The 22,815-nt window shown below is 44.0% G+C and overlaps 1 protein-coding gene across 3 annotated transcripts in view; it reads left to right on the top strand.

Annotated features, from left to right (window-relative positions):
- Nucleotides 1–15,907: 15,907 nt before the first annotated feature.
- Nucleotides 15,908–22,815, top strand: part of GPAT4 (glycerol-3-phosphate acyltransferase 4) — a 31,409-nt gene continuing 24,501 nt past the window's right edge. The window contains exon 1 of one of the 3 annotated variants that reach the window (XM_033415441.2): nt 15,908–16,059. The gene's annotated coding sequence lies outside the window, so the exon portion shown is untranslated. Of the gene's footprint in view, nt 16,060–20,970; nt 20,993–22,815 lie in introns of those variants that run through there. The other 2 variants (XM_004285058.4, XM_049704200.1) reach the window with 2 other exon arrangements.

Below are 22,815 nucleotides of genomic sequence, written 5' to 3'. Positions count from 1 at the left end.
AGCACCACCAAACCAGCTCTACAACAACTGCTAAAGGAACTTCTCTAGGCAAGAAACACAAAAGAAGGAAAAGACCTACAATAACAAACCCCAAACAATTAAGAAAATGGGAATGGGAACACACATATCGATAATTACCTTAAATGTAAATGGACTAAATGCTCCCACCAAAAGACACAGATTGGCTGAATGGATACAAAAACAAGACCCATATATTTGCTGTCTACAAGAGACCCACTTCAGACCTAGAGACACATACAGACTGAAAGGGGATGGAAAAAGGTATTTCATGCAAATGGAAACCAAAAGAAAGCTGGAGTAGCAATTCTCATATAAGTTATATATATATATATATATATATATATATGTAGTTTGCTTGAGTGCAGTGTTTTTTGTTTTCTGTACTGAATTCATTAGCATGGGTCGGTATAAAATTTAGCATAGGTCAATATGTAATTTGTAAACTAATAAGGTCTTAAAAGTGAGGAATTAAGTCTTTTAAATTTAATTATTTATTGCAAAGAGCAGAATAGCATACATAAACAGGTGCCTAAGGAAAACTTGTATTCTAATATGGAACTCTCATGAACACCTTTTTTTTTTTTCTTCTAACGGTATGATAGTAGGCCATTTGATTATTTTTATGGCTTTAACTTTACAACAATGAAATATTCGTAAATTTTAAAAAGTATTTTTCTTTATTTGATGCGGGTGGGATACTGGAGAAATGAAAGGTCAAACATCTATTGAGGAATCCATACTTGTCTATATATTGTGTACTTTTATTTCAAGAACTGATTTAAAATTCCTAAAAGGATGCTATAATAAGTTATTATGCCATTTTACAGACTGAATTAAGTGAATTTCAGGGAGGTATGAAACTTGCCTAAGGCTATCCAGCTACCAAGCGGTAGAAGTGAGAATTAAATCCAGGTATACCTATAAAAAAAAATAAAAAAAATAAAAAAATAAAAAAGGCGAGGGCAGCACCAGGGTATGGGGTTGTTAGTTTTATAGGGGTGAGTAATTTCATACGCTGATGAGTGGGAGGAGTATTCCAGCTATTTTGGGGAAGGGGTGGGGATTTCTAGGAATTGAGCCACCGCCCACTTTTTGACCTTTATGGTCATCCTTGGAACTGTCGTGGCACCTGTGGGTGTGTCGCTTAGCTTGCTGATGTGTTACAATGAGTGTATACTGAGGCTCAAGGTCTAGTGGAAGTAGACTCGTCCGCCATCTTGGACCTATTTTGTTCTAATCAGTTTATGTTGTGTCCTCGGGCTATGTAATTCTTTTAAAGGTTGTGCCCTGCCCCCTTTCCTCCTGTTTCATATTGAATATATAATATTTACCAGAAAAAAAAAAAGTAAATAAAGATCTGAAGGAAAAAAAAAAAAAAGAAACTTCCACATGTCTTAGGTATAAGCCAGTAGTTATATGTTCGTATGTGCCTGGCCTTTGTGTCTCTTTTTCCATCAACTTGGAATCTGAACATAGAGTGAAGTGAGCGACTAGCTCCCTCAGATTCCAGTCCATGGTGAACTAGCCTCGTGTTGACCTTACTCTCTCTTGTGGTGGTGAGAATACCAAAATTGAATACAGATAAAAGTATATAAACTTTTATAAATTCTAATAGTGTGTCTTTTAAAATTACTCTTTGGCTTACTTGTTCCTTTTCATACTATATTATTCAGAATTTCCAAAGCAGTGTTAAAAGTAATACTGATACAAACTTATTTTTTATTCTTCTTGATCCAAATGTCACGTTTTATTATTAAGTAGGAGCTAAGAGATTTATCCTTTTACTTAATAAAAACGAAACTATATGAGAAATAAAAAAAAAAAAAAAAAAAAAGAATCCGCCTGCCAATGCAGGGGACATGGGTTCGAGCCCTGGTCCGGGAAGATCCCACATGCCGCGGAACAACTAAGCACGTGCGCCGCAACTACTGAGCCAGTGCTCTAGAGCCCACGTGCCACAACTACTGAAGCCCCTGTGCCTAGAGCCCGTGCTCTGCAACAAGAGAAGCCACTGCAATGAGAAGCCCACGCACCGCATCGAAGAGTAGCCCCAGCTCGCTGCAACTAGAGAAAGCCCATGCTCAGCAACAAAGACCCAACTCAGCCAAAAATAAATAAATTAATTAATTATTTAAAATTGCCTGTGAAACTGCTCTTGCCATCTACATAAGCTTTGATAGCAGTGCCAGGATCATGCTGAGCTTGGCATCAGCCAATACAAACAGAGGAAAACAAACTTACACAAGGTAGGTCATGAAAACACTTACTGAAAGTACAAGAAAAAAAGAAGCCAAATCTAGAAAAGCACAGTCCAGCTACATTCTGTTCCCCTACAGTAACTTGACACTTAAAATAGTGGAAAAGTGGATTACAGGGAAATAAGCAAAGCTGTAACAGACTGATATTGACAAAGCAAAATAGAGGTATCTATAGAATTATCAACATAGACTCCAAGGCGAAAAAGACTAGATAGGATAAAGAATTTTATCATCCATTGATATGGGATGAAATCACTTAGAAGATATAATAGTGATGAGTCTTCACACACCGAATAAGACAGTGTTACAATAATATGAACCCTAAACTGTTGGAGAATATACGGATTTGAGAAAAACGCAAACCTCATAGGAGACTTGAACTCTCCTTTCTCAGAATCTGAAGATCAAATTGGGGAACCTCATTTGAACAAACTGAGAAAACACTTGCTTTTTTTAAGAAAATTTGTTCACATACTAGCCAACAAAGAAAAGCTCAATAAATTCCACATTTTCTGAATGCTAGGAATTAAACCCCAAGATGATAAGCAACCTTGCCAGTTTTGTTCACCTTTGTACCTGAGCACCTGACACAATGTTTAGCACACAGTAGGGATCCAAAAGTATTAGTTTCTTAAGGAAGGAAGGATGACCCACAATACAACACAAAAGCAGCTTGAAGAATACATCCTCCCCCCAATTAGAAATTTCCATTACACTCTTCAAAATAATTCTTGTGTCAAAGAGAAAACTGAAATGGAAATTAGAACCGATTTAAAAGTAAATGACAATAAGAGTACTGTGTATAAAAATGTACAGTTTAGGGCTTCCCTGGTGGTGCAGTGGTTGAGAGTCCGCCTGCCTATGCAGGGGACATGGGTTCGTGCCCCGGTCCGGGAGGATCCCACATGCTGCGGAGCGGCTGGGCCCGTGAGCCATGGCCGCTGAGCCTGCGCGTCCGGAGCCTGTGCTCTGCAGTGGGAGAGGCCACGGCAGTGAGAGGCCCGCGTACCACCAAAAAAAAAAAAAAAAAAAAAAAAAGTACAGTTTAAAAAAAATGTACAGGTTGTCTTTGTGGACAATTTACACTTTTAAATGCATTTCTTGGAAAACATAAAAGATTGCAAATAAATGAAATAAAGTATTCTGCTGAAGAAAGTAGAAACAAAGTATTATAGAAAAAGAAAAAGGGAAATCATAAAATGAAAACAAAAGAAAACGAGCTAGACAAAAAGAAAATCACTGCCTAAAAAATTAAAGGAAACCTAGTCTGATCATGAAAAAAATAGAAAACACAAATAAAGTATATTAAGTATAATAAAAGGACTGCAGATAACACAGAGATTTTAAAAAATTAATAAAACACTATGCTCAACTTCACATCATTAAGTTTAAATTTAAAGTTTAGAAGAATGGCTGATTTTCTAAGAAAATACAAAGGATCAAAACTGACTCAAGAAGAAGTAACATCACCTTGGTTGGTCAAATATTTCCAAATACATTTTCCTAGTCTTTTGTTTGTTGATTTTTTTATGGTGTCATTAGCCATACAGAATTTCTCCCACCCCAAAACTATACAAATATGCTCCGATAATCCTTTCTTATGACTGATATTTTTTTAATTAAATTCTTCAGTTATTTTTGGTGTGAGGTAGCGGTCTACCTTTATTTTCTTCCAGCTAGATAGTCCACTTGCCAATGTCATTTATTAACCTAAGAGCTACTACGACTTAATTTAAAAATATACAAATGGCTTACTATAAAAATTGGCCAAAGGTTGGAATATGCATTTGATTGAGAAGGAAATGGAAATGACCAATAAATACGTGAAAAAATAATACATACCATTTTTGTTTAAAAATATAATCAAAACAATCATGAGATACTGTTTTTCACCTATCATATTGGCAAATATTTAAAGTTTGATCATTTTCAGTGATGGTGAAGGTATGGAAAAAGGGTAATTCTTCAAGGTTATTGGTGAAATTATAAATGTATTCAGCCTCTCTGGAGGCAGTTTGGCCATACTTAACAGAATTTTTAATGTGTACCTTTGAACTAACAGTACTCATTCTAAATATCTGTCAAGGAGAAATTCTCACACATGTACAAAAATGTATGTATACAAGAATGTTGGTTGGACTATTTTATTAGCCAAAAACATTGAGAATCCCTTAAATGTCAATAGTAGAGTATGGTGGACCCATATGATGGACTCCCATGCACCAGGGTGGAAAATAGGCTACATCTATAATATACTAATATGAAAAACGCACATTGCCTATATGTACTCTGAGGCCATTTTTGTAAGAATCAAATCTCCAAACCACTTTATAACCAACAAGTTTACTTTCTTGCTGTTTTGTTTTTGAAATAAACTTTTGATTGATTGAAGTAGAACATACATACAGAAAGTTACACAGAGAACATACCTGACTTACCACCACCCAGATCAAGAAGTGCATTATTATCTAGGAGTCTGGAGCACAAGAGAAAGGTGCAGGCTAAAGGCAGAGACTTGGGAGTTAGCATAGGAAAATAATTGACTATTGTCAAAATCGGATAAAGACATCCAAGAAAAAGGTATAAAGTGAAAAATGTGAGGGCTGAGGACTTGGGGTACATTAAAGCCTAAGGGGTAGGGAGAGTATACTGGGTCTGCAAAGGAGACTGAGAAGGATGCCCAAGGTAAGAACCCCAGGAAAGAGATAAGATGTTGGAGTAGAAGGACGTGAGCTCCTATTCTTACAAAAACACCAAAATCACAACTAACTGCTGAACAACCATCGACAAAGAAAAAAAACACACACTGGAACCTACCAAAAAAAGATAACCTACATCCAAAGACAAAGAAGAAGCCACAACAAGATGGTAGGAGGGGTGCAATTGAGATAAAATCAAATCCCATGCCCTCCGGATGGGTGACCCACGAACTAGAACCCCAGGAAACTGGTCCACCACCTGAGACAATCTGATCCAGCAGAGGCTCAAAGCCCGCGAGTGCCATCCAGGTACACAGGTGGGATGCGTTATGGATGTACTTTGTATTCTATGACCCTGTAACTCCAGCCACAACGGACTGAACCGGAAATCATTGCCCAGGGCTCTGTGCCAGCTCTCAGTATTGGTCAATGAGTGCCACACCCAATGACCCCCCAGTCTCTTTGGATCACACCTGTATCGAGTAGTACATCAACACAGAATCCAAAATGGAGAGAGAAGGCAGTAACGGAAGTGTGATTGGGAGGAAACCATGGTGGAGAAAAGCGGCCAGAAAGTGGGTAGCTTGGAGTAGCGTAAGGAAAAGCAGCAAGGCTGACTCTCACAGAAGCAGAGGAGAGAGAGTGCCGTGGGAACCCTGGGGAAACTTCTCACTCCTGGAACTGGAAGCCTGTCTTTCACAGCTGAAAGGGGTTCAGTCTCATCACCGTCCTTCCTCTCCCTATCACAGGTGACCCTAAGCCTGCCTGGTCAGGGACAGAGTGCCAACGCCTGCGCAGAGTGTCTGAGTCACGCTTCTTGTCACCTTTTCATTTCCCCAACCAAGTGTTTAAGACATGAAAGGCCTGATTGGCTGCGTCCCGGGCCGGTGCCTCAGTGCGGCTGGCCCTTGGGGTGTCAGGAGCATATAAATAGTTCTTGCTGGGGAACCTGGTCTCAGACAAGAGGAGAGACATCTCTGCCACCGCTGCTGCCCAGACCCGAGTGGGATAAGCGCTCCTGCGTCCAGGAATTGGGAGCTCCCTGGGCGCGCAACGCTCTGCCCCTTCCTGCCTGCGCTTCTTTGTATCCACTTTCATCCGACACGTGTGGGCCGGCGACCCAGGGGAGGAGAAGTGCAGTGATGGGGCGAGGGGAAGGGGGTAGGCGGGCTGCAGTTGAGAATGCCTGGCCCTTCTGCCCTGTCATCAGAAGGCCCTTCCTTCTCTGTTCAAAGGTCCCGGTGCTGCCGGGTCACCCGCGCGCCGCCCCATGCACCTGTGCCTCCGCCGCAGCGCATCCCCGCAGCAGCGCCCCACGGACCGTCCCAGAGGAGCTGCGTCCCCGGTCATCCTTCCGCTCCTGCCTGGCATCGCCTCCTGAAGCCCGGAGACCCAGAAAGCGGGTGGTGTTCGCAGACACCAAGGGGCCCTCGCTGACGTCGGTGCACAGATTTGAAGATGCTGTGGGCGGAAACTCAGAGGAGGACTCCTGCCGCGGGTCCAGCTGCGCGCGCCCTGCACAGCCCAGCTCGCCAGAGCCAAGCCTCTAGGCTCCGGGCTGCCCCGCCACGGGCAGGACTCCGGGATCCCGGGAGGCGTCTTCAGACCCCTCGGGCGCCGGGAGCAGTGTGCGGGGCCAGGGTCCTCCTGCGAGGCGCGGTGCGGGCGCGCGGGCTGGGATTCCAGAAGGTGTTGCAGATGCGCATAGCCTTGGATGCCTGGGGTCTGTCCTTGAAGCGCCGCGTGTCACACGCCCGGTGCTGGCGGAAAGGACAACACGTTCGCGCGGTGTTGCCGCGAGGCCCCCCGAGGCGGGGGGCACCATCCAGTCCTACTCCTCTTTAGAGTGTGTTCAGAGCTTTCGAGGGACGATGATCAAGGTCAGAATTATTGCTTGGCGCCTACTTCACAGTCCTGCTCATCGGAATGAAACTGAACTCGGCGAGGGCCCACAGACAGAGCCCTCGGGGATACTTTTTATGTGCAAAGCTTGAATCTCTTGCCCAGGACGTGCGCCTTTCCTCTCTTCCCTGGAGCCCATCTCAGACCCTTACAGCTCCTGCATCACAGTGGGCAGACAGGAATGACGCAACTCCCAGTCATCCAATAAGCCTGAATGCCTTGCATTCTTACCTCACAAGGTCAGGAAGTAGACCAAAGAGATGAGATTTCCTTTAGGAAGATGCCACCAATGGCGCCCTTCACCCTCTGCAGGAAAGCTTTTGGAGTGTGGAAACAGAAGAAATGCAAACAAAGCTTTTCTATATAATTTGTTCAAAGGCCTGGCAGAGAGTGTCCATGAGGATGGTGTGGAGGGTAGGAGGGGTGAGGGAGGGGTTCTTTGCATTAAGGCAGGAGGATGCAGCGCAGAAACAGCCTCTTTTACTTCCCTCCCTGTTTGGAAAGGTCTCGTTTTCTGGTAACTCGGAATCGTCTTGCTGCTTCAACTTTGGCCAAGAGAAATATTTGTTAAAGTATTTTCAAGTTGTAAACACTTGACCTTTCCCCTCTTCAGCAGATAAGAGGCAGGGACAAGTTTGTCTACTTTAAGTAGGTAGACTTTAAAAAATTAATGGTTTAGTACCGTTTTTTTCAAGCTGTAATTTACTGAGGCCCAGAAGGCTGACCTTTGCTCCCATGGCCACCCACACTTTCCCTGTTGTATTTACTACCCCGTATTGAAACTGCTGACTGAACTGTGCCTCCCGTAAGGTAAAGAATGTTGCCCACCATCCAGCTCTACAAGAATCAAGTCATTAGCCAGTGCAGTCGCTGGCCTACAACACACTCTGAAAGGAATTCAGGGCGAAGACCAGGTTGGGGCACTTCGTGCTTTGCGAAAACAGGCCAAATGAGCCCTTAGATAGTTAGAAATATTGCAGGAGACATTTTTTATGAACCTGGATTCGTGCATCTTCCTCTCCTTAGAAAAGCACTAAAATCATTAACTGAGACACCTGCTCTTTGTAACTAGCAGTAACCTTCTGCTGAGATGTATGCTTGAGTGCACATACCCTTTTGCCAAAATCACACGTATACTGATCTTATCTCCTTGGAGCAGGTGCCTCAGAGCTATCTGAGAGGCTGTCTCCCAGGCTATAGTCCTTAATAAGTTCCCCAATAAAGCTGAAACAGCTCTCACGTCGTGGGGTTTTATTTCAGTCAACAACTCCCTCAGGTCTGGGGAGGCTGGGACAGGCCTGCCATGTACACTGCAGTCCCCGAGCCTGGCCACCACTGAGACGCCCAGAATGTATGGGTTGGTATAATACATGAGTATTTGTGCCAAGTATGCCAAGTATGCTTCTAGCTTCAGTTTACAATATTCTGATATTTTTAGGCTTTGGAAGATTTTAATCTCTTTTCAGAGTTTGTTCATTTCCTCAGTTTATTGTTCATGGATGACAAATTTTAAATAACCATGCTTTTTAAAAAATCTTTATCTGCTCTGATCCTTGACTTGTTGGGCTACAATTGTTTGTGCCAGTGGCTGGCTATATAAATGCAGTCATAGTGGTCGAGCAAGCAACCTTCTCTTTATTTTTCTCCCTAAAGGGCCTGCCCTGGCCAATTCACTCTGTAAAACAACCAGGTGGTTAACATCGTAAAGAGAGAGGCAGCCAAGCACACAGGCTTCCAGGGACAGTGTGAACACAGCTGCAACTTCCTCATCTGAAAAGGGATGCTATTGTGACCGCCCCCGTTTCGTCCCCATCCCTATATCCTGCCTCTAGTCCTGACTCCATTAAGGGATGATCGGGTATAGGGTAGGTGGTCCCCACAGGGTATGTTGTCAGGATTGGGGAACGAATGCTCTCTGAAACTAAAGCTGGTAAGACTTGTCCATGAAAAAGTTAATCAACAGTCAACCTGGGGCTTCCCTGGGGGCGCAGTGGTTGGGAGTCCACCTGCCGATACAGGGGACATGGGTTCATGACCCGGTCCGGGAAGATCCCACATGTCGCAGAGTGGCTGGGCCCGTGAGCCATGGCCGCTGAGCCTGCGCGTCCGGAGCCTGTGCTCCACAGCGGGAGAGGTCGCAGTGGTGAGAGGCCCGCGTACCGCAAAAAAAAAAAACAGTCAATCTAAGAAAGAAATGGAAAATTTTATTCACGCCAACCTGAGGATTATAACCCAGGAGACAGTCTTTTAGAAGGCTCTGAGGACTCTTTCGAAGAGGTAAAGGGGAAAGCCAGTATATGTGTGATTTTGGCAAATGGTTTACACAACCACGCAATCATCTTGGTAGAAGGTTACTGCTGTTCACGATGAACAGATATCTTCGTTAATGGTTTTAGTGCTTTTCTAAGTATGGGAAGATGCAAGAAACTGGATTCATAAAATTTTCTCCTGAAAATATCTAACTGCCTCAGGGCCAGTTTGGCCAGTTTTCCCAGAGCACAAAGTGCCTCATACTGATCTTCCCCCAGAATTCCTTTCAGGGTGTCCTGTAGGTCAGCGACTGCAGTGCTAATGACCTGATTCTTGTAGAACTGGATGGTGGGCAGCATTCTTTATCTTACAGTCCCCTCCCTTGCAGTCTTAATTTCGACCAAGGTTTGGGAAGCATTTCATGACCAGTTTGTCTCACGTCACCAGGAATGCTCGTTCCCAGGTCGGGCGAGGATTTTCTTGATGGGCCTCTCAAGGTGCTATTACTGCATCTGGTCCTGTTCATAGTAGCTCAGAGCCTCTGGATCGCCAGTCTCACTAGTCTCCTGTGGTCCAGGAAATGGTTCCCTCTTCTTGCTTCTTCCCTTATCTAGAGTTACAATACATTACAGTCGTTGCTCTTATAGAACTATACAGTTCATCAATCATTTCAAGTCACCTAATAATCATTAACTTTATTTGAGACTCAGTCACACATTTGCAAGAAACAATAATCTTGTAAAATCGGCAGAATGCAAGTATCAATAATATAGCTAGTAGCATTAATAAGGTCATAAGTCAGTATTTAAGCTAAGAACTTCCATTAGGTGTGGCCTAGTGTCTCCCCAGGTCATCTGACCAGTCTGTTCTACACCAATCACTGTCTTTAAGGGAAACAATATATTGTCATTGTACAGAAAGCTCACCAAAGGTGTCGGCACATACAAGGTGAGTGGTGGGTCATTATGACCCCTTACAAGATTGAGGAAGGAATGTTATCTTCTAAGGAGTTACATGGCTGGCACCAGAAGAAGAAAAATGGATCTATGTGGCCAGTGTTTTTGCCATTGGAGAGGTCTGGTTAACTTATAAAACAGATGCACAGTGCACACTGAAGGGGAGAGAAGAGGCCTCAAAGGACAGATTTTATGTTTAAATTTTGTGGGGTTTTTTGTTATATTTATTTTATATGTTATGTTTAACTTTTTGTTTATTTTCTATTTTATGTTCCATTTTTGTTTACTTTTATTTTATTTCAATTTTATGTCTTGCCTTAAAATGTGAATTTTTATTTCATCAGTGTCAACAGAAAAAGTAAGTAGCCAGCTATAAAGGTGACTTACCCCTAGAAATGTGTTGTAATACATTTGTAATGAAATTAAGTTTCTAAAATCTCATCAATGAGCCTTTGAAAAAGTACTACTCATGTCAGAACTCACCACTGGGGAGCGGAAGTCTGGAAGACCATGTGGGTCTGGTCTCACAATTACGGGGACCTGGAATCTAGCCTTTTGATATTATCTCCAATGATGTTATACATGCCACCACAGCCATAGCTAACAGGATTGAAAAAAGATGCTATTCATCATCATCTGTGGATTTCGCAAGCCTGTAGTGCACTTTGAATTAATATTTGGTATTTTATAAAGCCTTATCTTGTAAATTGCACAACTGTGCTCATTGCCCCCTTTTCTGTTAGAATTGTTGATTTTGGAAATATGACATGTACTATATGTTACAATATTAATCCTGTAATTCTTTTTTCATAGTGATAATCTCAAAAAAAATGAAAGTGGCTCAGGACCCTCTTGACCTCTGAAGACTCCAGACTAAGATAAACTGGTCTAATTTATAACACCCTTTCTTATCTTTCCATTCACTGAGCTCTGATCTTTTTGCTGTTAAGAACCCCTTTTACTATTTTTCCCCACACACAATGTGTGTTGTCTACCAAATTTCATGCATTCAGTACTAGTTCATTTCATGATTTCATTAACTGCGTAAATAATTTGTCAAGTTTCTGATGGTTACATTGTGTAGTTTTTACTCATTCAACAAACATTCATTGAGCAAGTGCTATGTGCCAGATACTAACTACTAGGGATGGAAAGATGAATTTAAAAAAATCACAGTCCAGGGCTTCCCTGGTGGCGCAGTGGTTGAGAGTCCGCCTGCCGATGCAGGGGACACGGGTTCGTGCCCCGGTCTGGGAGGATCCCACGTGCCGCAGAGCGGCTGGACCCGTGAGCCAGGGTCATTGAGCCTGTGCGTCCGGAGCCTGTGCTCCGCAACGGGAGAGGCCACAGCGGTGAGAGGCCCGCGTACTGCAAAAAAAAAAAAATCACAGTCCAGTGAGGGAAGCCAGCCATATAAATAGATAATAAAAATGAACAGGAAATTCCCTGGCCGTCCAGTGGTTAGAACTCTGTGATTTCACTGCCAGGGGAAGGAGGGCGTGTGTTCAATCTCTGGTCAGGGAACTAAGAGTGTTAGGGGACATGAGGGAGAAATCAGAGACCACTTCCTGTTGGAGTTGCCCGCTATCATGAGTCCCTACAAGCTGAGCAGATGTTTGCCAGAAATTGCAGTTTAGTCAGCTTAAGTGGCCTTATTTACATATGTAATTTCCACTAGACTTTTTGAATTAAAGCAACTGAAGCTCCCCTTTTCTTTTCTTGAGACTCTCTGGAAGGCAGCCCATTGTCTTAATGGAGGTGATAATGACTGGTGGGTGTGAATTTTAGAAAATGGAGAGCCTTAATGGAGGTGATAATGGCTGATGGGTGTGAATTTTAGAAAATGGGGAGCCTGGCGAAGAGGAGTAGTTTCCCGTATTCATCCAAGAGGATGCTTTGCTCAACCAAGGATTTTTCAGCTACGTGGCAGGTAGAATGCTGTACAAGTAGAATTTCAGGGGTGTATCAGATTGCCAGAGCCTTTACAGTCACACATTTCCTTTCTTCTTCTTTTAAATGTTATCGTCAACAGCAACCTATTGGTATTGATTTGGTTCCCCAAGTAGATTTCCTACCGCTAAGGGTATGAACTGACCTATGGATTCTATGATCCCAGTTATATTATTCTATTATTCTAGTGAATTAAGCATTTTCAATTAGCCACCTAAATTAATAAATAAGCCTTATCTTATTATCAGTGTCTCCTGTTGGCTTGATTACTACAGAGCAATCCCCAGAGCCGGATCATCCTGCTGTGAATTGGCAGAATTGAGTCTGTGTATATTCACACTGAGGACCACAGTGTGGATACAAACTGAGAAACTTGTCTTCATTTTGCTCTTAACTGCAAAGTCCTACTTAAGACCGAGTGTCCTTGTATTAATCTGATCCAACACGTATATCATCCATATTCCGAGGATTCTTAAATTTATATTACTAGCCTGGATCTCTCCTCCCAGCTCCAGACTCATATGTCAAAGAATAGCATCTCAAATGGTGGTTCCCCCGAAGTTAAAAAGAGAACTACCACACAATTCAGCAATCGCATTTTGGGGTATATAACCAAAGGAACTGAAAGCAGGAACTCAGATATTTGTACATTCACGTCACAGCAGCATTATTCACAGTAGCCAGAAGGTGGGGGCAACTCAAATGCCCACCAGTGGATGACCAGGTAAAGAAACCGTGGTCTACACATACAATGGAATATTACTCGGCCTTAAAAAGGAAGGAAATTCTGGATGAAGCTGGAGGGCATTATGCTAATTGAAATAAGCCAGTCACAAAAAGACAAATATTGTATAATTTCACTTATATGAGATATGAGTACTCAGAGTCATAGAAATTGAGAGTAGAATGGTTGGTTGCCTGGAGCTGGGGGAAAAAGATTAGGGAGTATTTGTTTAATGGATACAGAGTTTTCTTTTTACAAAATGATAAATTTCTAGAGATTGAGTGCACAATAACGTGAATATACTGAACACTGCTCAACTGTACACTTAGAAGTGCTTAGGATGGTCAATTTTATGTGTATTTCACCACAATGAAAACATTTTTCAAAAAGAACCCAACTTTTGCTTAATTTGGCCTTTTCTCTAGGGGCTTGGAAATGAGCATCTCTGTTGCTGGTTGTGGATTCACCTCTCAATAAATGTCAAAGGCTTTGCACACATAAAGGTGACTTGGATGGGAGAGAAGTTATACAGCACACGAACGGGATTATTCTGCTGGGGGAAGGAGTATCATTTTTTTTTTTTTTTTTTGGCTGTGTTGGGTCTTCGTTGCTGCATGTGGGCTTTCTCTAGTTGCAGCGAGTGGGGGCTACTCTTTGTTGCGGTGCGTGGGCTTCTCATTGCAGTGGCTTCTCTTGTTGCGGAGCATGGGCTCTAGGCACATGGGCTTCAGTAGTTGTGGCACACGGGCTCAGTAGCTGTGGCTCGCGGGCTCTAGAGCGCAGGCTCAGTAGTTGTGGCGCACAGGCTTAGTTGCTCCGCGGCATGTGGGATCTTCCCAGACCGGGGCTCGAACCCATGTCTCCTGCATTGGCAGGCGGATTCTTAACCACTGCGCCACCAGGGAAGTCCAGGAGTATCTTTTAAAAGGAGTATCTTCCCAGTTCATAGCACCGTGTGACATACACACAGCAAACACAGTGATTGCAGAGGCGCATTTTGGGAAATGAGTTCAAAGTTAGGACGGCGTGGGAGGTTATTAAACTTCTCACTGAGCTCTTAAACACTGTGATCCCCTACTCTTAATGGACTATCCTTCATCAGGTTTTTTAAATTACTCAGGTAATTTTTGTAGTATGAGAGTATATTCATTCTAGAATGTGAAAATTCCTTTAACAATAATCTAAAAGTCCCAATTCACCGTGACAAGGAGTTTACTGTTGGATATAAGCTGATCATGCTATAGGCAAGAGGCCTCCTCTGTAAGTAAACCTACTTTGTGTCTAACTTTTCAAGCTGCTTGCTCATTTTCTCTCTCCCATTTGTATTCCTCATGCCTAGAAATGACCATGACAGAGATGTGACCAGATCACTGACCTTTGCAAACAAAAGTTTGGAGCCTAAGGGAATTATATTAACCCGGTTCTTATTGGCTTCCGCTTTGGAGAGAAGTTTGATTGCCTTCCTGCACTCAAGAAGTTTAGAGATGGTCTCAGGGAACGTGTACATATTCTCTTGTGCATGTGTGTGTGTGTGTGTGTGTGTGTGTGTGTGTGTGTGTGTGTTGATACCCAACAACTGAGTCTACTATTTGGTTGGGCAAAGAATCAGTCAACACTATTTGTGTTCAGTCTCTAGTATGTGTAAAACATTTTTAAATTTCAAAATTATTATGTACAAAGAAATGTAGTGTATGGTAAGAATTGTGAGGAAATTTAAACATGAATATATATGAGCAAAGCAGGTGAATGGATGACTTCTACATTTTGACTGATTCTGGATCAAGAAAGGAGAGCAGATATAAGAACTCAAAGAGCATTTATGATGGTGGTGGCCACTTTAAAGCCCTATGCCTCGCATTGATGATGTCCAGTTTCTCCTTTTATGGACTTAATCTATTTGAAGATTAGACATAGCCATGCATTGTTTGGCTTTGCATCATTGGGACCAAAATTTGTTAAATGAATGGATAAGTGATTGAGTTAATGAATATGGGATAAGTCCCACAGGTGTGGTAGCATTTAGCATGGGGATGAGCGGTCCAGTGTTTGAGAGCAGAGCCATCATTCTTATATGATGATTTTGAGGTCTAAGAATATGGACTTTACCCTCAAGCCTTACTATCAGATCATTTAGCATGGATTGGCAATCTGACAGCAGTGTGCAGAATAAACTAGGAGGGAGGACTTGATCTTTTAAGAACAGGAAGGAAAAGGGCTAATTTTTTTTTAAGGAGAACCAATTTTAGGGCAGATGATACAGGTTTGGGTTAGGCGTTTGAAGTTTAAAGAGATGGTGAGCAATACACATGCAAACTCTAGCAGGCAGCAACTAGAGTTTAGCAGAGAGGTAAGTTACAAGTTGAGGTAGACGTTGGAAAGTTGCAGCTGCGAGGGAACAGGGAGATGCCTACACCAACCCTTGAACTCCTTGGCTTCGCTAGTTGGCAAATGAGACTCGGATGATGATGGTGGTGGTGATGACAGCTAATATTTCTTGAGCGTGCCGGCCGCAAGCTAAGTTCTTTCCATACCGATCTGTATCTCACTGTATACTCACAACAGCCCCAAGATGACAAGGCCATTTGGTGACTTCAAGCCTTTTCTCGCTAATCAGGGCTGATTTCACTCTCTCCAGAACCTATAAGAGTGTTCTTTGCGGGAAGCAGCCAGCGTTCGGGCCCTGGCGCAGCTCAGAAGCGTGGAGACCTCTCTTTAGGAAGTGCTCCCCTTATCACAGCAGGAGTCTCGGGGGCACGCGCCAGGCGAGGAGCAGGCGACCAGGGCCCGGCGCGCACAGTACCGGTCTCTGCAGCAGCTGGCCCGGCCCAGGCAGCGGTCCTCGCCCGCCAGGTGGCAGCTTGGAGGGTACCGGGCGCGCCCACTTGGGGCTCGGGACGCGGAGCCCCGCCTCCTCGGCCCTCCATTCGGTTCTCCGTCTGCCCGTCTCCCCGGCGCCCCGCCCTTCGGAGCCCCGCCTCCCCATCGCCACGCCCCTTGGCGCCCCGCCTCCCCGCCTCCCCGGCCCAAGACTTGGCGCCCCGTCTGCTTATCTCCCGGCGCCCCGCCCCCATCTCCCCGCCCCTCGGGGCCCCGCCCAGCCCGACCGGGCGCGCGCCAGCGCGTGGGTACTGGGCGTGAGGTTAGACGACGGGAGGGTGGGGACTGGACGCGAGGGTCACGTCAAGGCGGCATAGACAAAGGGCGGGCGCGCGCACGTCCTTACGCACGCCTCGGCCGGCGGCGGCGAGGGCGGGGCGGACGGTCCCCGGAGGGATTTGCCTCCAGGAGCCTCGAGGAAGGTGAGTACGGTCCGGCTGGCCCGTTCCTGAAGGTCACGGGCGTCTGCGGGAGCTGGGGTTTGGGCTGGCGCCCGTGAGGGCTGCGGTCGAGCGACCCCGCTCCCTGCACCCCCCACCCCACGGCGTTGGGAGGCACCATTGCCGCTGCCGGGGGGTTCCCGGCGCCGGAACGTGCCGCCCTCCCTGCGGTAGAGCGGGCCCGCCCGTCCCCGCGGCGCCCTCCGGCCCGCGCCCCCGCGTGTCCTGCCGAACCCCGGGCCCCGCGGCCTGCCCTCCGCGCGCTCGGGAGGGTGAAAGATCACGGGGAAAGGCCTTCACCGTGACCGCTCAAGTTCTTTGGTGTCCCTGGGATGTACGTTTTCCGCTCCTGTTCTCCAGAGGATCCCCATTTTGCTTTCTTCAGGATTTCTTAACCCTCGATATCCCTTGCCTCTCCGTTTTGATTTCACGCCCTGCGAAGCATCCTCCTACCGGAGGGTCTTACTTCCTCACTCTCCGTGTCACAGAGGGCTTTAACTTTCGCAGTTGAAAGTTAGGGAAAATATACCGTATGAAACATACTGTAGTTCTGTGGAAGTAAGCTCCATGCTGTACTACATACCAGTGCCTCACTGCTCAAGGCCTCTGTGCCGCGGACCTTCTCGCTGATAAGTTTCTTGAGATCCGTTGAAGAATTTGCTTTCTGGTTCATTTTCCTTAATTTTGGCTGAAGTTTGAGTACGTCTGTTTAGTTTCATGTCTTGTAGATTCTATCTCAACCCAAGGGAAACGGTATGAAAAGCAATTGTTCTTATGCCAGAGATGGTAGAAAAGAGTCCTGTATTAATGCCAGTTCGGTATTATTTTCTCACTTTGACAGTGATGTTTTTTTCAACCTTGTATTATGCAGAATTTCAGACATGGAAAAGTAGATAGAATAGTGAGCCAGCATGTACCCATCATCCAGCCTCAAGAACTCACCTGTGACTGAGCATGTCTAATCCACATCCCCCTTCCGCGCGCCCCCATATCTCTGGGATAAATCCTTGATGTCAAAAGTAGCTTGCAAGGGCTTCCCTGGTGGCGCAGTGGTTGAGAGTCTGCCTGCTAGTGCAGGGGACACGGGTTCGAGCCCTGGTCTGGGATGATCCCACATGCCGCGGAGTGGCTGGGCCCGTGAGCCACAACTACTGAGCCTGCGTGTCTGGAGCCTGTGCTCCACAACAAGAGAGGCCGCGATAGTGAAGAGGCCCGCGCACTGCGATGAAGGGTGGCCCCCGCTTGCCACAACTAGAGAAGGCCCTCGCGCAGAACAAAGACCCAACACAGCAAAAATAAATAAATTAATTAAACTCCTACCCCCAACATCTATTAAAAAAAACACCATGTTCCTTCAATGAGCCAAGTTCTTTAAAAAAAAAAAAAAGTAGCTTGAGAGTCAAAATAAAAATCTTACTTTATGGCTTTATGGAGTAAAGCCATAACTTAGTTTTATTGGGACATAGTCTATTACAAGTACTTCAAGTCCCAAATACATAATAGCATTGGAGAAGCACCAGAAAAGGGCATCTAAAAATTAATTAAGCGGCTGGAGGACAGGTTAAAACAGAAGGTATGGATGAGAACTTCCAGATCATCTTGTCTTTTTCATTTTTGATGAGCCCTCAAGGCCCAGAGAGGTTCAGTGACTTGTCCAGATCTACAGAGAATGAGAGGTTGAACTGAGGCTGGAAAAGACATCTCCCAACTCTGCATCTAGTCTTTCTCCTGTACCATGCTGCTTGCGTTTATGTTGTTTCCTTTGGGAAAGAGAAGTGTGTGGAAGGGCTGTGACTGAAAACTCTTCCGATTAAGGGCTTGGGTAGGCAAATATGAACCTTTCCACCAAAATATGGAATAATGAAACTAGGGGATAGGCCTTAAATTATTTCTTAAGCTAGATTTGGGATAAGTTGAAGAGTTCTCATCATAGCTTTTAGGAAACATGGGAAGATGCTGATCTTAAAAGCTGAAATCCAAACAGAATAAGTACAAGCTTTAAAAGATTTAGATGACATTCATAGCTATTGAATGAAGAGTGACTAAGGGAAACTGGAATGCTTTTTAGGGGGTGTACCCCTGATGCTATGCTCTTGTGGCTGAGAGAACAGTAGCGCCCTCCCATAAAAACATCCTTCCTTGCCATGATCAGGTAAGAATCCTGGGCAGGGTTAGGCTTTTTTTTTTTTAAACAAAACCATGGTTTGTATTTCCTAGCACACTTCAGGCAGTTAAGTTTCCATACCTCAGGAAAGACGGCTAAGTTCAGTACTTGGGCCTCAATTTTTTTTACCCTTAAATGCTGCCTGAGGGATGCTGTGAACAAGGGAATCCTTGTATGTAGACTTCTTGGAGTTTGCTTGTAAGTTCAGTTTATATGATATGACATAATTGTTTATAAATTTATTTTCAGGATGGACCTTTCTTCTGTGAGTTTGTGACCTAAACGTAGTTGTCATGCACATCCAGTTTATGGAAATGCCACTCAAATGAACAGCATCAGGGTGTCTTGGTAAATCATTGCCCCTGAAGACATGAGGGGGTGGGGGAATTGTATGTTTTGGCTGAGGGGTTGGTGTGTGTTGGAGAATATTTGGTCCTGGTTAAGCTTGAGCTGTACTGCAGAATTGTTTCTTCACGTAAAACAACCTCATCGTGGCATGTCATTTACTTCTTACTGTATCACTACATTCATGGGGAGGACCTGAGCAAATGTCATCAGTTCCCTGTATAATAATGCTTACTCTATAGCATGATGAATGCTTTTTAAGAGCACAGAATTTTAGAGTTAGGAGGAGTGTTGTAAGTGCTTGGAGTTTTTCGTAAGTCCTTAAAGGTACTCTCTCTTTTAAAACACATTGATACATGCACACGCCACCCAGCCCTACAGGCTGGTTTGCTCTCTGGGAGCTCTTTTTATTTTGTCTTCATAATAGTTGTTAATGTGTTTGCCTTCTATTAAACTGTTAGCTCAAGATCTGCAATTCTAGAATGATGCTTTGTAAAAAGTAGGCACATGATACGCTTTTGTTGACTTTTTGAATTAAAAAAACAGAAACCAAAAAGCTGCTGGGGAAACTTAAATCCACAGAAGGTGAATGACTTATTGAAGGTCACACAGAGCAGAGAGTAACAGAGCTGGGCCTCCAACCTCAGACGACTCCTGAGTCCATTTCTCAGCCCCTTCCTTTGCACTGTTCTCTTCACACCTCCGAGGAGTAGGGCGGGGAAGATACTATATGTATTTTTTCCGTTACCAGTTGGAGATACATTATCTTCAGAGTCTGCCTTAAAACTTTGTGGTCAGTGCTATCCAATAGAAACATAACACAAACCACACGTATAGTTTTTAAAATTTTTTAGTAGCCACTTTAAAAAAAAGTAAAAAGAAACAGGTGAAGATAAGTTTAATAATATATTTTATTTAACCCAGATTATCTAGAATATCACTTCAACATGTAATCAGTGTACAAATTATTAACGAGATCTTTTACATTCATTTTTTTTACCCTAAATCACTGAAATTCCAGAGTCTGTTTTACATTTACAACACGTTTCAGTTTAGACTAGCCACATCGCCAGTGCTCAAGGGTCAGACATGGTTAGCAGCGGCTGTGTTGGACAGTGCAGAATCACTGTCAGCTGAGCATAAAGATGAAAGAGCATTTTATGTTCCTGGTAATATACAGGTCTGAGGTTAAAGTAGAGTTTGTGGTTTTGGTGACTTTTCTTTGCACAATTAGGGTTGTTTCAACCTTGTGGCAAGTTGAACCAAGAAGTCTGATGTTTCACAAATTTTGTGCCTTTGTGATGAAATGCTTTCTCATTGTAAAGAGACTGCTTAGTCATGGGAGGGAAGGTTTGACTTTTAAAAAATGGCTAGTGATAAAACTCAATAATAAAATAACCTGATAAAAAGTAGGCAAAAGATCTGAGCGCTTCACCAGAGAGGATATACAGATGGCCAATAAGCACATGGAAGATGCTTCATATCATTGGTCATGAGGGAAACAAATTAAAACCGTGAGATACCACCTAACATCCATTAGCATGTCTAAAATTAGAAAGACTGATCATATTGAGTGTTGGTGAAGATGTAGAGCACGTGGAATTTTCAGACACTGCTGGTGAGAATTAATGCAAGATGGTACAACCAGTTCAGAAGCCGGTTTGGCCGTTTCATTAAAAGCTAAACGTACACTTACGTCATTCCACTCCTAGGTATTTACGCAGGAGAAATGAAAGTATGTCCATGCAAGGTTTGTAGGTAGCGACTTTATTTGTAACAGTTCCCAGCTGGAAGGACCCATCACTAGGTGAGTGAATAGAGAAGCTGTGGCCTGTTCTACCAAGGGAAACAGCTCAGCAATGGGGAATGAACTGTTGACACGGGCAGCAGCAGCATGAATGATTCTCAGAGTGATTATGCTAAGTAAAATAAACCAGACACAAATTTTTGAAAAAAGAAGGCCAGGAAGTTGCTTCCAGTTACATATACAGTACTCAGATGTCAGAGCACTGATTTTGAAATGGAACTCTGAGAGCAGCGTTCAGGTTGGGTAACGAAACCTCTCGGGTCTTATAGTCCCAGCAAATGGAATTGTCCTTTCTTAAACTGATGGCCCCAGAATGTCAGTGTATCCTGTATCTTTGTCCTTCTTTTCTTTTCCAGCTTTGCAGGTTATGTTGCTTTGGGTTGAACTTGGTACCACATTTCTTGTTACCCAGGTCCAGCTGATGTGAGGCCTTTCTAGGCAAGGAGAAAGTACTTAGGGTCAGAATGACCTTAGTTAAGACCAAGACCCTGAAACTGACCATGTTCCTATCTTCTTCCTAGTGAGTTGAGTCATCCTTGAGCCTGACATATCCTGGCTTTGTCTTGGACCATCTGTTTTATCCAGGATTGCTGTTGGCCGTAAGCATATCCCTGGTTTTTCAGCAGTTCAGGTTCACTTCACCTAGCAGCTCTGTGCTGTCCCAACTCCTTGGAAACATTTTTACACCCTTCCTCCTAAGCAGCAGCGTCCTATTCAGGCATATTTCTTATACTCCACTGCTCTGACATGCTTGACATCAAATTCCCCCCAGCGTACATTTCCTCTGTGTACGTGCATTTATTTACCATCACATCAGAATGGGGGCATTTGCTGGGTCTGTGACCTGACAGAGTAAACTAGGAAAAATGGATGGCTTTCCTCTCAAGTGTAACCTGCCCCAAAGCAAAGGAGAGGCCAGCTTGGGGAGCAGAAAGACCACAAGACGGGGGGTTGGGAGGCAGATGTAAGTTCTAGTCCTGCCTCTGTTACTGGCCAATTTTGTAGCTTGTCTCGTCACTCAACTCTTCCAAGCCTAATAATTTAAGCCATTAGAGGAGCTTGCATTAGAATTCTCAGTGATTCACTAATAAAGTTGTGGTTTGCGACAGCTACCTTAGGGATTGTAAACACCTTTAGGCAGGAGTGGTGTCGAAAGAGATTTCTTGTCAGTGTAATGTCATGACTTCTTGGGAAATACCTTCCAGTGCCCCCTTCTCCTTCATAATAACAGGAACTTAGTGTAGCAGTAATAACGGTTAATGTATTTTGAACATTTACCTTGTTCCAGACACTGTGAAATGTGAACATTCTTTTTAGTAGATGTTGAGCAGAAGTTTAAAGAGATTAAGTAATTCACGCAAAGTCACACTCACACTACCAGTTAAGTGATCGAGTGAGGATTCAAACCCTGAAGTGTTTGTTTTGATTCTTGAATCATGAGTCTGTTACCTATTCAAAAATGATAAATACAGTTTTAAAAGTACCAAAAAGATAAAGTGATGCCTTCCTTCCATTCCTAGAGGCGGCTGCCATTGCCAGTCTCCTGTGTCTCTTCCCAGAGATGTGTGTCTTTGCAGGTACACACGCACACTGTATGTATTTGTCCTTTTCCTCCCTCCCTCACAGTTGGTATTTGCAGTGGACCTTGTTCTGCATCTCACTGGGAGGTTGTTTCTTCTCGGTGCATATGTAGATGTCTCACTCTCTCTCTTTTTTTTAAACAGATGACTAGTATTCCACTGTATCCTTGACTAATGGACAGTGATGTTTCTCTTGATATTACAGACAGTACTGGAGTCAGTAACCTTGCACATACCTCCTTTTGCGCAGGGTTTCTCAGCCTCCGCACGGTTGCCATTTGGGGCTGGATACTCCCTTGTTGTGGCAGGGGCGGCCTGAGCTTTTTAGGACGTTTAGCAGCATCCCTGTCCACAGTCAGCGCTGGATGCCAGGAGCCCCGCATCCCAAGTTAGGACGATCACAAATGTCTGCAGACATTACCAGATGTTCCCCAGGGGCTACAGTCAATCGCCCCTGGTTGAGAACTACTGTTGCAGTTTATCTTTAGCGTAAGTTTTTAGAAGTAGAGTTGCTGGATCTAAGGTTATATGCATTTCAAGTTCTGACGGTGATTGCCGAATTGTTCTGCATAGAGGTTGTACCGTTGTACACTCTAGTCAGCAGTATTTGAGGGTATTTTCTCATTTTCACCAATAGGGTGGGTTATAAGAAACCTTTTTTGCCCCTCACTGTACTTTTAATTCACATTTCTTGGCTTTACAGCTCCCCTTTGTATGAGCACTTAGTGCTTGCTAGGCACCACGGAGTAGTTTTTCCTTTGTGGGTTTTGTGACATACTTTGAAATGCCTTCCTCTCTATCTAGCCCTCTTAAAAAGTTTGGTATTTAGAACTGCAGACAGT

The sequence above is a fragment of the Orcinus orca genome, chromosome 21, assembly GCF_937001465.1.
Source record: "Orcinus orca chromosome 21, mOrcOrc1.1, whole genome shotgun sequence".
NCBI classification, from domain to species: domain Eukaryota; kingdom Metazoa; phylum Chordata; class Mammalia; order Artiodactyla; family Delphinidae; genus Orcinus; species Orcinus orca.
This window is presented reverse-complemented; position numbering and strand designations above follow the sequence as displayed.